Raw genomic sequence first — 15000 nt, 5'->3', positions numbered from 1 at the left:
CTACCCAGCCGACAGAGATAGTGACCTTGTCCTGCTACACTGTCTGTCTCACTACCCAGCCGACAGAGATAGTGACCTTGTCCTGCTACACTGTCTGTCTCACTACCCAGCCGACAGAGATAATGACCTTGTCCTGCTACACTGTCTGTCTCACTACCCAGCCGACAGAGATAATGACCTTGTCCTGCTACACTGTCTGTCTCACTACCCAGCCGACAGAGATAGTGACCATGTCCTGCTACACTGTCTGTCTCACTACCCAGCCGACAGAGATAGTGACCATGTCCTGCTACACTGTCTGTCTCACTACCCAGCCGACAGAGATAGTGACCATGTCCTGCAGAGATAGTGACCATGTCCTACACACACTGTCTGTCTCACTACCCTCACTACCCCGACAGAGATAGTGACCTTGTCCTGCTACACTGTCTGTCTCACTACCCAGCCGACAGAGATAGTGACCTTGTCCTGCTACACTGTCTGTCTCACTACCCAGCCGACAGAGATAGTGACCTTGTCCTGCTACACTGTCTGTCTCACTACCCAGCCGACAGAGATAGTGACCATGTCCTGCTACACTGTCTGTCTCACTACCCAGCCGACAGAGATAGTGACCTTGTCCTGCTACACACTGTCTGTCTCACTACCCAGCCGACAGAGATAGTGACCATGTCCTGCTACACTGTCTGTCTCACTACCCAGCCGACAGAGATAGTGACCATGTCCTGCTACACACACTGTCTGTCTCACTACCCAGCCGACAGAGATAGTGACCTTGTCCTGCTACACTGTCTGTCTCACTACCCAGCCGACAGAGATAGTGACCTTGTCCTGCTACACTGTCTGTCTCACTACCCAGCCGACAGAGATAGTGACCATGTCCTGCTACACTGTCTGTCTCACTACCCAGCCGACAGAGATAGTGACCATGTCCTGCTACACACACTGTCTGTCTCACTACCCAGCCGACAGAGATAGTGACCATGTCCTGCTACACACACAGTCTGTCTCACTACCCAGCCGACAGAGATAATGACCTTGTCCTCGAGACGTACTCCCCGTTCTCTCCCAAATCTCTAGTCAGGTCGGCACCAAGCTCAGACAGTCTGTGTTTAAAATACCATAAAGACATATTGTTTCACCCTCATTCTGACTAGGACTCACATTTATTGATTTATGATTTTATACATTCTAATCAATTCCATACAATTATATGTTTCAGGGCGGAATATTCTAATCAATCAATTAGCAGATAATTCTCACCTAACCACAAACATAGTCTACTTAAACTAAATAACACACTTCAAATGATACGTTTTCACGTCTCTGTGTAAACATTCACAGTGCAGGGTGGGAACAAGTATGTGACCCCCTTGGATTTAATTACTGGTTGACCCTCCTTTGGCAGCAACAACCTCAACCAAACGTTTTCTGTAGTTGCAGATCAGACCGGAGCAACAGTCAAGGAGGAATGTCCTCTTTACAAAACTGTTTCAGTTCAGTTCAAATTCTTAGGATGTTTCTGGTCTCTTGAGGTCGTCCCACAGCATCTCAATCGGGTCGAGGTCAGGACCGGGTCACTCCAGAAGGCGTATTTTCCTCTGTTGAAGAGCCGTTCTGTTGTTGATTTACTTCTGTGTTTCCTGTTGCATCACCCAACATCCTGTAGAGCTTCAATAGGCGGACAGATTCTCCTGCAAAATGTCTTGATAATCTTTGGGAAGAATTGGTGTGCTGTGCCTTTTTTTTCCCCCTCCACACATAGTGTTGTGTGTTCCTTCAAAACAACTTCAGTTGAGTTTTATCTGTCCACAGAATATTTTGACAGTAGCGTTGTGGAACATCCAGGTGCTCTTTTGCGATCTTCAGACTTAAAAAAATTAATTTTTGGACAGCGGTGGCTTCTTCCCTGGTCTCCTCCAGGGAACAACATTCTTGTTTAGTGTTTTACGTATCGTAGACGCGTCAACAGAGATGTTAGCATGTTACAGAGATTTCTGTAAGTCTTTAGCTGACACTCTAGGATTCTTCTAAACCCTCATCGAGGATTCTGCTCATCGAGGATTCTGCTCATCGAGGATTCTGCTCATCGAGGATTCTGCTCATCGAGGATTCTGCTCATCGAGGATTCTGCTCATCGAGGATTCTGCTCATCGAGGATTCTGCTCATCGAGGATTCTGCTCATCGAAGATTCTGCTCATCGAAGATTCTGCTCATCGAGGATTCTGCTCATGGAGGATTCTGCTCATTGAGGATTCTCCCTTTATTTACAGTAACTAAGCAAGTCAGTTAAAGAACAAATTATTATTTACGAAGACGGCCTACCACCGGCCAAACCCGGACAACGCTGAGCCAATTGTAAGCCTCCCTATGAGACTTCCAATCACGGCCGGATGTGATACAGTCTGGAATAGAACCAGGGACTGTAGTGACGCCTCTATGCGCTGAGATGCAGTGCCTTAGACAGCTGCGCCACTCGGGGAGACCCATAACAGAGATGGTAACAACACAGTAAATGTGCAAGAGGGACAACTAGTTACTAAAGCTAAGCGCTGTGATTGGAGCGTTTCGCTTCCGCAGCTGCGCAGACACTGAGAACCTAACCGGAGCTGTCATCTGGAAAGGGAGGAGAGGAACAGAAGAGAAGAACGAAATAAACGCAGCGAGGACGCGAACACTCAAGAAAGAGGTGAGTGATGTGGAATGTCCAGAATGCATTTCTCTTGAATAAAGGAGGAGTTGCGTGTCACCGTGTTACCGTTATAACGGACACACGACTAGAAACAGTTACGTTGTCTCTGGCGTGAATAGGAACTTTTCCCCCTATTCCTTTAGGCAAACGCGTCGGTGTTTGGTCGAGTTGGGGGGGTTTGATGTGTTGTAAAGTCTAGGGGAGGTGAGGGGAGGTGAGGGAGAGAAAGAGATAAGAGACGAGGGCCTGCGACGACAGATGAGCACGTCTCTCTCCCACCTCCCCACCTCTGTCTCAACCATGAACAACTTTCTCTTGTTTCTCTCCAGACAACAGTTTAGCTCTACATTGAACTGTAGACTGTGTGTGGAATTGGTGAGCCTTTATCTAGAGCTGCGCGGTTGTAGAAATCATTCACAGGGCTGTGCTTTGCAACCCGAGATAAAGACAGTTTCAGGTTGGATATCCGTAGAATATCCCACTTGAAACGTTTTTTTTTACCTCGGTGCTTTGCAACAAACCGTGGAGCCAAACACTGTGCGCCGCCGGTTGTGGGTTAAACTAGCGGAGTAGTAGTCAGGTTCGTTAAAAGGTAGTCTTCTCCACGGTGTCGGTAGTAATTGCGCTGTTATTACACCGTTACCCTGTCAGTGTGATGGTGGACTGTAGGCTAGTTAGACCACAGGCACCATTGACTATTGCCTTGACTATTTATAGGGAGCATCGCTACTCTGTGGATGTGAGTTGAGTCTTGGGACGTTATGGAGACTAGTCTACTGACTACCCTGTTACCGCTACTAACTAGTCTTGTTACCCCCGGAATGCGTTTTATGGGATGTTAACAGTGTTGTTGATGTCCCCACTCTGGGATGATATTCACAGCTGTGTGTTGGGGTTAAAAGCTGCAGTAGGTCACGTTGTGAGGCGACCCGAACAAATTCACATAGAAATTACCCTCGTATCTATAATAATCTAGTTTTGTAGACTAGCCTACCTGCACAGTCTCCCCTCCTCGTATCTATAATAATCTAGTTTTGTAGACTAGCCCCGTCTGCACAGTCTACCCTCCTCGTATCTATAATAATCTAGTTTTGTAGACTAGCCCCGTCTGCACAGTCTCCCCTCCTCGTATCTATAATAATCTAGTTTTGTAGACTAGCCCCGTCTCCACAGTCTCCCCTCCTCGTATCTATAATAATCTAGTTTTGTAGACTAGCCTACCTGCACAGTCTCCCCTCCTCGTATCTATAATAATCTAGTTTTGTAGACTAGCCTACCTGCACAGTCTACCCTCCTCGTATCTATAATAATCTAGTTTTGTAGACTAGCCCCGTCTGCACAGTCTACCCTCCTAGTATCTATAATAATCTAGTTTTGTAGACTAGCCTACCTGCACAGTCTCCCCTCCTCGTATCTATAATAATCTAGTTTTGTAGACTAGCCCCGTCTGCACAGTCTCCCCTCCTCTTATCTATAATAATCTAGTTTTGTAGACTAGCCCCGTCTGCACAGTCTCCCCTCCTCGTATCTATAATAATCTAGTTTTGTAGACTAGCCTACCTGCACAGTCTACCCTCCTCGTATCTATAATAATCTAGTTTTGTAGACTAGCCCCGTCTGCACAGTCTACCCTCCTCGTATCTATAATAATCTAGTTTTGTAGACTAGCCCCGTCTGCACAGTCTACCCTCCTCGTATCTATAATAATCTAGTTTTGTAGACTAGCCCCGTCTGCACAGTCTACCCTCCTCGTATCTATAATAATCTAGTTTTGTAGACTAGCCCCGTCTCCACAGTCTACCCTCCTCGTATCTATAATAATCTAGTTTTGTAGACTAGCCCCGTCTGCACAGTCTCCCCTCCTCTTATCTATAATAATCTAGTTTTGTAGACTAGCCTACCTGCACAGTCTCCCCTCCTCGTATCTATAATAATCTAGTTTTGTAGACTAGCCTACCTGCACAGTCTCCCCTCCTCTTATCTATAATAATCTAGTTTTGTAGACTAGCCCCGTCTGCACAGTCTCCCCTCCTCGTATCTATAATAATCTAGTTTTGTAGACTAGCCTACCTGCACAGTCTCCCCTCCTCTTATCTATAATAATCTAGTTTTGTAGACTAGCCTACCTGCACAGTCTACCCTCCTCGTATCCCTTAGCACATCTAAAGACCTTTCTTTTGGGTTGTTGCTATAAACCACCAAGTGCTAACAGTCAGTGATAGTGTTTGTGATGTAAACAGAGACGTTAACGTTTTCATGTGAACAGAGAGGTCTACTTTCTCGGGGACCTGACTATTGACTGGTTTTCATCAAGCTGTCCATTCAAGAGGAAGCTTCTCACTGTAACCAGTGTCTGTAATCTGGTTCAGGTTATTAATCAACCCACTCAACAGGAAGCTTCTCACTGTAACCAGTGTCTGTAATCTGGTTCAGGTTATTAATCAACCCACTCAACAGGAAGCTTCTCACTGTAACCAGTGTCTGTAATCTGGTTCAGGTTATTAATCAACCCACTCAACAGGAAGCTTCTCACTGTAACCAGTGTCTGTAATCTGGTTCAGGTTATTAATCAACCCACTCAACAGGAAGCTTCTCACTGTAACCAGTGTCTGTAATCTGGTTCAGGTTATTAATCAACCCACTCAACAGGAAGCTTCTCACTGTAACCAGTGTCTGTAATCTGGTTCAGGTTATTAATCAACCCACTCAACAGGAAGCTTCTCACTGTAACCAGTGTCTGTAATCTGGTTCAGGTTATTAATCAACCCACTCAACAGGAAGCTTCTCACTGTAACCAGTGTCTGTAATCTGGTTCAGGTTATTAATCAACCCACTCAACAGGAAGCTTCTCACTGTAACCAGTGTCTGTAATCTGGTTCAGGTTATTAATCAACCCACTCAACAGGAAGCTTCTCACTGTAACCAGTGTCTGTAATCTGGTTCAGGTTATTAATCAACAGGAAGCTTCTCACTGTGACCAGTGTCTGTAATCTGGTTCAGGTTATTAATCAACCCACTCAACAGGAAGCTTCTCACTGTAACCAGTGTCTGTAATCTGGTTCAGGTTATTAATCAACCCACTCAACAGGAAGCTTCTCACTGTAACCAGTGTCTGTAATCTGGTTCAGGTTATTAATCAACCCACTCAACAGGAAGCTTCTCACTGTAACCAGTGTCTGTAATCTGGTTCAGGTTATTAATCAACCCACTCAACAGGAAGCTTCTCACTGTAACCAGTGTCTGTAATCTGGTTCAGGTTATTAATCAACCCACTCAACAGGAAGCTTCTCACTGTAACCAGTGTCTGTAATCTGGTTCAGGTTATTAATCAACCCACTCAACAGGAAGCTTCTCACTGTAACCAGTGTCTGTAATCTGGTTCAGGTTATTAATCAACCCACTCAACAGGAAGCTTCTCACTGTAACCAGTGTCTGTAATCTGGTTCAGGTTATTAATCAACCCACTCAACAGGAAGCTTCTCACTGTAACCAGTGTCTGTAATCTGGTTCAGGTTATTAATCAACCCACTCAACAGGAAGCTTCTCACTGTAACCAGTGTCTGTAATCTGGTTCAGGTTATTAATCAACCCACTCAACAGGAAGCTTCTCACTGTAACCAGTGTCTGTAATCTGGTTCAGGTTATTAATCAACCCACTCAACAGGAAGCTTCTCACTGTAACCAGTGTCTGTAATCTGGTTCAGGTTATTAATCAACCCACTCAACAGGAAGCTTCTCACTGTAACCAGTGTCTGTAATCTGGTTCAGGTTATTAATCAACCCACTCAACAGGAAGCTTCTCACTGTAACCAGTGTCTGTAATCTGGTTCAGGTTATTAATCAACCCACTCAACAGGAAGCTTCTCACTGTAACCAGTGTCTGTAATCTGGTTCAGGTTATTAATCAACCCACTCAACAGGAAGCTTCTCACTGTAACCAGTGTCTGTAATCTGGTTCAGGTTATTAATCAACCCACTCAACAGGAAGCTTCTCACTGTAACCAGTGTCTGTAATCTGGTTCAGGTTATTAATCAACCCACTCAACAGGAAGCTTCTCACTGTAACCAGTGTCTGTAATCTGGTTCAGGTTATTAATCAACCCACTCAACAGGAAGCTTCTCACTGTAACCAGTGTCTGTAATCTGGTTCAGGTTATTAATCAACCCACTCAACAGGAAGCTTCTCACTGTAACCAGTGTCTGTAATCTGGTTCAGGTTATTAATCAACCCACTCAACAGGAAGCTTCTCACTGTAACCAGTGTCTGTAATCTGGTTCAGGTTATTAATCAACCCACTCAACAGGAAGCTTCTCACTGTAACCAGTGTCTGTAATCTGGTTCAGGTTATTAATCAACCCACTCAACAGGAAGCTTCTCACTGTAACCAGTGTCTGTAATCTGGTTCAGGTTATTAATCAACCCACTCAACAGGAAGCTTCTCACTGTAACCAGTGTCTGTAATCTGGTTCAGGTTATTAATCAACCCACTCAACAGGAAGCTTCTCACTGTAACCAGTGTCTGTAATCTGGTTCAGGTTATTAATCAACCCACTCAACAGGAAGCTTCTCACTGTAACCAGTGTCTGTAATCTGGTTCAGGTTATTAATCAACCCACTCAACAGGAAGCTTCTCACTGTAACCAGTGTCTGTAATCTGGTTCAGGTTATTAATCAACCCACTCAACAGGAAGCTTCTCACTGTAACCAGTGTCTGTAATCTGGTTCAGGTTATTAATCAACCCACTCAACAGGAAGCTTCTCACTGTAACCAGTGTCTGTAATCTGGTTCAGGTTATTAATCAACCCACTCAACAGGAAGCTTCTCACTGTAACCAGTGTCTGTAATCTGGTTCAGGTTATTAATCAACCCACTCAACAGGAAGCTTCTCACTGTAACCAGTGTCTGTAATCTGGTTCAGGTTATTAATCAACCCACTCAACAGGAAGCTTCTCACTGTAACCAGTGTCTGTAATCTGGTTCAGGTTATTAATCAACCCACTCAACAGGAAGCTTCTCACTGTAACCAGTGTCTGTAATCTGGTTCAGGTTATTAATCAACCCACTCAACAGGAAGCTTCTCACTGTAACCAGTGTCTGTAATCTGGTTCAGGTTATTAATCAACCCACTCAACAGGAAGCTTCTCACTGTAACCAGTGTCTGTAATCTGGTTCAGGTTATTAATCAACCCACTCAACAGGAAGCTTCTCACTGTAACCAGTGTCTGTAATCTGGTTCAGGTTATTAATCAACCCACTCAACAGGAAGCTTCTCACTGTAACCAGTGTCTGTAATCTGGTTCAGGTTATTAATCAACCCACTCAACAGGAAGCTTCTCACTGTAACCAGTGTCTGTAATCTGGTTCAGGTTATTAATCAACCCACTCAACAGGAAGCTTCTCACTGTAACCAGTGTCTGTAATCTGGTTCAGGTTATTAAGCTTCTCACAACCAGTGTCTGTAATCTGGTTCAGGTTATTAATCAACAGGAAGCTTCTCACTGTAACCAGTGTCTGTAATCTGGTTCAGGTTATTAATCAACCCACTCAACAGGAAGCTTCTCACTGTAACCAGTGTCTGTAATCTGGTTCAGGTTATTAATCAACCCACTCAACAGGAAGCTTCTCACTGTAACCAGTGTCTGTAATCTGGTTCAGGTTATTAATCAACCCACTCAACAGGAAGCTTCTCACTGTAACCAGTGTCTGTAATCTGGTTCAGGTTATTAATCAACCTACCAGGGTGTTTACAAACACTACAGAAACAAGATCATCCACATGTATTGATTACATTTTTACTAATACTGTAGAACTTTGTTCTGAAGTTGTATCCGTACCCATTGGATGCAGTGATCACAATATAGTGGCCTATCCAGCACAGCCTATCAGCACAGCCTATCCAGCACAGCCTATCAGCACAGCCTCAGCACAGCCTATCCAGCACAGCCTATCAGCACAGCCTATCCAGCACAGCCTATCCAGCACAGCCTATCAGCACAGCCTATCAGCACAGCCTATCAGCACAGCCTATCAGCACAGCCTATCAGCACAGCCTATCAGCACAGCCTATCCAGCACAGCCTATCAGCACAGCCTATCCTGCACAGCCTATCAGCACAGCCTATCCAGCACAGCCTATCAGCACAGCCTATCAGCACAGCCTATCAGCACAGCCTATCAGCACAGCCTATCAGCACAGCCTATCCAGCACAGCCTATCAGCACAGCCTATCAGCACAGCCTATCAGCACAGCCTATCAGCACAGCCTATCAGCACAGCCTATCAGCACAGCCTATCCTCAGCACAGCCTATCCTGCACAGCCTATCAGCACAGCCTATCAGCACAGCCTATCAGCACAGCCTATCAGCACAGCCTATCCAGCACAGCCTATCCAGCACAGCCTATCAGCACAGCCTATCAGCACAGCCTATCAGCACAGCCTATCAGCACAGCCTATCCGCACAGCCTATCAGCACAGCCTATCCCGTCATCGCTGAGACTCCATTCTATCTGAGTTAGTGTGTCAATGTCATCGCTGAGACTCCATTCTTTCTGAGTCAGTGTGTCAATGTCATCGCTGAGACTCCATTCTTTCTGAGTCCGTGTGTCAATGTCATCGCTGAGACTCCATTCTATCTGAGTCCGTGTGTCAATGTCATCGCTGAGACTCCATTCTATCTGAGTCCGTGTGTCAATGTCATCGCTGAGACTCCATTCTATCTGAGTCAATGTGTCAATGTCATCGCTGAGACTCCATTCTTTCTGAGTCAGTGTGTCAATGTCATCGCTGAGACTCCATTCTTTCTGAGTCCGTGTGTCAATGTCATCGCTGAGACTCCATTCTATCTGAGTCCGTGTGTCAATGTCATCGCTGAGACTCCATTCTATCTGAGTCCGTGTGTCAATGTCATCGCTGAGACTCCATTCTATCTGAGTCAATGTGTCAATGTCATCGCTGAGACTCCATTCTTTCTGAGTCAGTGTGTCAATGTCATCGCTGAGACTCCATTCTATCTGAGTCTGTGTGTCAATGTCATCGCTGAGACTCCATTCTATCTGAGTCTGTGTGTCAATGTCATCGCTGAGACTCCATTCTATCTGAGTCAGTGTGTCATGTCATCGCTGAGACTCCATTCTATCTGAGTCAGTGTGTCAATGTCATCGCTGAGACTCCATTCTATCTGAGTCTGTGTGTCAATGTCATCGCTGAGACTCCATTCTTTCTGAGTCAATGTGTCAATGTCATCGCTGAGACTCCATTCTTTCTGAGTCAGTGTTTCCTGTCATCGCTGAGACTCCATTCTTTCTGAGTCAGTGTGTCAATGTCATCGCTGAGACTCCATTCTTTCTGAGTCAGTGTTTTCCTGTCATCGCTGAGACTCCATTCTTTCTGAGTCAATGTGTCAATGTCATCGCTGAGACTCCATTCTATCTGAGTCAGTGTGTCAATGTCATCGCTGAGACTCCATTCTTTCTGAGTCCGTGTGTCAATGTCATCGCTGAGACTCCATTCTATCTGAGTCAATGTGTCAATGTCATCGCTGAGACTCCATTCTATCTGAGTCAGTGTGTCAATGTCATCGCTGAGACTCCATTCTATCTGAGTCCGTGTGTCAATGTCATCGCTGAGACTCCATTCTATCTGAGTCCGTGTGTCAATGTCATCGCTGAGACTCCATTCTATCTGAGTCCGTGTGTCAATGTCATCGCTGAGACTCCATTCTATCTGAGTCCGTGTGTCAATGTCATCGCTGAGACTCCATTCTATCTGAGTCCGTGTGTCAATGTCATCGCTGAGACTCCATTCTATCTGAGTCCGTGTGTCAATGTCATCGCTGAGACTCCATTCTTTCTGCAGACACGGTTTAATGTTAATTCAGAGCAGATATTTAGCAGAGTTTTAGGAAAACGTGGACACACTAAAAAATGGTGGGATATTTTTCTTCCATCTGCACAGTTGTTACAGTAAATGTTTTTAGTTTACATTTTTAAAAGTCGTCCCTCTTTATAGAGTTGTATGGTTTTTTAAAACTTTGAAATCAATGTTTTTTTTGGTAGCGAAATATGTTAGTCTCTTGCTGATCCGTTACAGTGGAACTGTGCTGTTTGTCTTTCTGTTAATGGCCTGTTTATGTTGCAAGGGCTTCTGGGAAATGAATATAAATAACATTCCTGTGTTCTGAAGATTATAAATGGTTTGTCCTGCGAACTTGGACACTGAACCTCAGAGTTTTCTAAATGATGACTCCTTGTTGGATAAAAGGAGAGGTAGAGTGTGTTTCTGTGTCTCTCTCTGGACAGACCCTGGTCTGCAGTGTGTTTCTGTGTCTCTCTGGACAGACCCTGGTCTGCAGTGTGTTTCTGTGTCTCTCTGGACAGACCCTGGTCTGCAGTGTGTTTCTGTGTCTCTCTGGACAGACCCTGGTCTGCAGTGTGTTTCTGTGTCTCTCTGGACAGACCCTGGTCTGCAGTGTGTTTCTGTGTCTCTCTGGACAGACCCTGGTCTGCAGTGTGTTTCTGTGTCTCTCTGGACAGACCCTGGTCTGCAGTGTGTTTCTGTGTCTCTCTGGACAGACCCTGGTCTGCAGTGTGTTTCTGTGTCTCTCTGGACAGACCCTGGTCTGCAGTGTGTTTCTGTGTCTCTCTGGACAGACCCTGGTCTGCAGTGTGTTTCTGTGTCTCTCTGGACAGACCCTGGTCTGCAGTGTGTTTCTGTGTCTCTCTGGACAGACCCTGGTCTGCAGTGTGTTTCTGTGTCTCTCGACAGACCCTGGTCTGCAGACCCTGGTCTGCAGTGTGTTTCTGTGTCTCTCTGGACAGACCCTGGTCTGCAGTGTGTTTCTGTGTCTCTCTGGACAGACCCTGGTCTGCAGTGTGTTTCTGTGTCTCTCTGGACAGACCCTGGTCTGCAGTGTGTTTCTGTGTCTCTCTGGACAGACCCTGGTCTGCAGTGTGTTTCTGTGTCTCTCTGGACAGACCCTGGTCTGCAGTGTGTTTCTGTGTCTCTCTGGACAGACCCTGGTCTGCAGTGTGTCTCTGTGTCTCTCTGGACAGACCCTGGTCTGCAGTGTGTTTCTGTCTCTCTGGACAGACCCTGGTCTGCAGTGTGTTTCTGTGTCTCTCTGGACAGACCCTGGTCTGCAGTGTGTTTCTGTGTCTCTCTGGACAGACCCTGGTCTGCAGTGTGTTTCTGTCTCTCTCTGGACAGACCCTGGTCTGCAGTGTGTTTCTGTGTCTCTCTGGACAGACCCTGGTCTGCAGTGTGTTTCTGTCTCTCTCTGGACAGACCCTGGTCTGCAGTGTGTTTCTGTGTCTCTCTGGACAGACCCTGGTCTGCAGTGTGTTTCTGTGTCTCTCTGGACAGACCCTGGTCTGCAGTGTGTTTCTGTGTCTCTCTGGACAGACCCTGGTCTGCAGTGTGTCTCTGTGTCTCTCTGGACAGACCCTGGTCTGCAGTGTGTTTCTGTCTGTCTGGACAGACCCTGGTCTGCAGTGTGTTTCTGTGTCTCTCTGGACAGACCCTGGTCTGCAGTGTGTTTCTGTGTCTCTCTGGACAGACCCTGGTCTGCAGTGTGTTTCTGTGTCTCTCTGGACAGACCCTGGTCTGCAGTGTGTTTCTGTGTCTCTCTGGACAGACCCTGGTCTGCAGTGTGTCTCTGTGTCTGTCTGGACAGACCCTGGTCTGCAGTGTGTTTCTGTGTCTCTCTGGACAGACCCTGGTCTGCAGTGTGTTTCTGTCTCTCTCTGGACAGACCCTGGTCTGCAGTGTGTTTCTGTCTCTCTCTGGACAGACCCTGGTCTGCAGTGTGTTTCTGTGTCTCTCTGGACAGACCCTGGTCTGCAGTGTGTCTCTCTGGACAGACCCTGGTCTGCAGTGTGTTTCTGTCTCTCTCTGGACAGACCCTGGTCTGCAGTGTGTTTCTGTGTCTCTCTGGACAGACCCTGGTCTGCAGTGTGTTTCTGTGTCTCTCTGGACAGACCCTGGTCTGCAGTGTGTTTCTGTGTCTCTCTGGACAGACCCTGGTCTGCAGTGTGTTTCTGTGTCTCTCTGGACAGACCCTGGTCTGCAGTGTGTTTCTGTGTCTGTCTGGACAGACCCTGGTCTGCAGTGTGTTTCTGTGTCTCTCTGGACAGACCCTGGTCTGCAGTGTGTTTCTGTGTCTCTCTGGACAGACCCTGGTCTGCAGTGTGTCTCTGTGTCTCTCTGGACAGACCCTGGTCTGCAGTGTGTTTCTGTCTGTCTGGACAGACCCTGGTCTGCAGTGTGTTTCTGTGTCTCTCTGGACAGACCCTGGTCTGCAGTGTGTTTCTGTGTCTCTCTGGACAGACCCTGGTCTGCAGTGTGTTTCTGTGTCTCTCTGGACAGACCCTGGTCTGCAGTGTGTTTCTGTGTCTCTCTGGACAGACCCTGGTCTGCAGTGTGTCTCTGTGTCTGTCTGGACAGACCCTGGTCTGCAGTGTGTTTCTGTGTCTCTCTGGACAGACCCTGGTCTGCAGTGTGTTTCTGTCTCTCTCTGGACAGACCCTGGTCTGCAGTGTGTTTCTGTCTCTCTCTGGACAGACCCTGGTCTGCAGTGTGTTTCTGTGTCTCTCTGGACAGACCCTGGTCTGCAGTGTGTCTCTCTGGACAGACCCTGGTCTGCAGTGTGTTTCTGTCTCTCTCTGGACAGACCCTGGTCTGCAGTGTGTTTCTGTGTCTCTCTGGACAGACCCTGGTCTGCAGTGTGTTTCTGTGTCTCTCTGGACAGACCCTGGTCTGCAGTGTGTTTCTGTGTCTCTCTCTGGACAGACCCTGGTCTGCAGTGTGTTTCTGTGTCTCTCTGGACAGATCCTGGTCTGCAGTGTGTCTCTGTGTCTCTCTGGACAGACCCTGGTCTGCAGTGTGTCTCTGTGTCTCTCTGGACAGACCCTGGTCTGCAGTGTGTTTCTGTGTCTCTCTGGACAGACCCTGGTCTGCAGTGTGTGTGTGTGTTTGTGTCTCTCTCTCTGGCCAGACCCTGGTCTGCAGTGTGTGTGTCTAGGGGACATGATGTCATTGCTAATAGCAGAGAGCTCTCTGGTTGTTAAGTTATGTTATATTCCAACCCTCTCTCTCTCTCTCTCTCTCTCTCTCTCTCTCTCTGTCTCTCAATTCAATTCAATTCAATTCAATTCAAGGGCTTTATTGGCATGGGAAACATGTGTTACATTGCCAAAGCAAGTGTGCAGGTAGACAACATACAAAGGGAATATATAAAGTGAAAAACAACAAAAATTAACAGTAAACATTACACATACAGAAGTTTCAAAACAGTAAAGACATTACAAATGTCATATTATATATATACAGTGTTTTAACAATGTACAAATGGTTAAAGGACACAAGATAAAATAAATAAGCATAAATATGGGTTGTATTTACAATGGTGTTTGTTCTTCACTGGTTGCCCTTTTTCGTGGCAAAGGTCACACATCTTGCTGCTGTGATGGCACACTGTGGAATTTCACCCAGTAGATATGGGAGTTTATCAAAATTGGGTTTGTTTTCATGATTCTTTGTGGATCTGTGTAATCTGAAATATGTCTCTCTAATATGGTCATACATTGGGCAGGAGGTTAGGAAGTGCAGCTCAGTTTCCACCTCATTTTGTGGGCAGTGTGCACATAGCCTGTCTTCTCTTGAGAGCCATGTCAGGACCACGGCGGCCTTTCTCAATAGCAAGGCTATGCTCACCAGTCTGTACATAGTCAAAGCTTTCCTTAATTTTGGGTCAGTCACAGTGGTCAGGTATTCTGTCACTGTGTACTCTCTGTTTAGGGCCAAATAACATTCTAGTTTGCTCTGTTTTTTTGTTAATTCTTTCCAATGTGTCAAGTAATTAGCTTTTTGTTTTCTCATGATTTGGTTGGGTCAAATTGTGCTGTTGTCCTGGGGCTCTGTGGGTGTGTATGTGTTTGTGAACAGAGCCCCAGGACCAGCTTGCTTAGTGGACTCTTCTCCAGGTTCATCTCTCTGTAGGTGATGGCTTTGTTATGGAAGGTTTGGGAATCGCTTCCTTTTAGGTCGTTATAGAATTTAACAGCTCTTTTCTGGATTTTGATAAATAGCGGGTATCGGCCTAATTCTGCTCTGCATGCATTATTTGGTGTTCTACGTTGTACACGGAGGATATTTTTGCAGAATTCTGCGTGCAGAGTCTCAATTTGGTGTTTGTCCCATTTTGTGAATTCTTGGTTGGTGAGCGGACCCCAGACCTCACAACCATAAAGGGCAATGGGCTCTATGACTGGGTGAGCGGACCCCAGACCTCACAACCATAAAGGGCAAT

The 15000-nt window shown here is 46.3% G+C and overlaps 1 protein-coding gene across 1 annotated transcript in view; it reads left to right on the top strand.

Moving 5' to 3' along the window:
• Nucleotides 1-2378: 2378 nt before the first annotated feature.
• Nucleotides 2379-15000, top strand: part of LOC135561970 (amyloid beta precursor protein binding family B member 2-like) — a 117829-nt gene continuing 105207 nt past the window's right edge. Inside the window, exon 1 of the mRNA XM_065004500.1 lies at nucleotides 2379-2690. The gene's annotated coding sequence lies outside the window, so the exon portion shown is untranslated. The remainder of the gene's footprint in view (nucleotides 2691-15000) is intronic.

This window comes from Oncorhynchus nerka, linkage group LG18 (genome assembly GCF_034236695.1).
Source record: "Oncorhynchus nerka isolate Pitt River linkage group LG18, Oner_Uvic_2.0, whole genome shotgun sequence".
In the NCBI taxonomy this organism is placed as follows: Eukaryota; Metazoa; Chordata; class Actinopteri; order Salmoniformes; family Salmonidae; genus Oncorhynchus; species Oncorhynchus nerka.
Note: the sequence above shows the minus strand (reverse complement) of the source record. Positions and strands in the feature narration are given on the sequence as shown.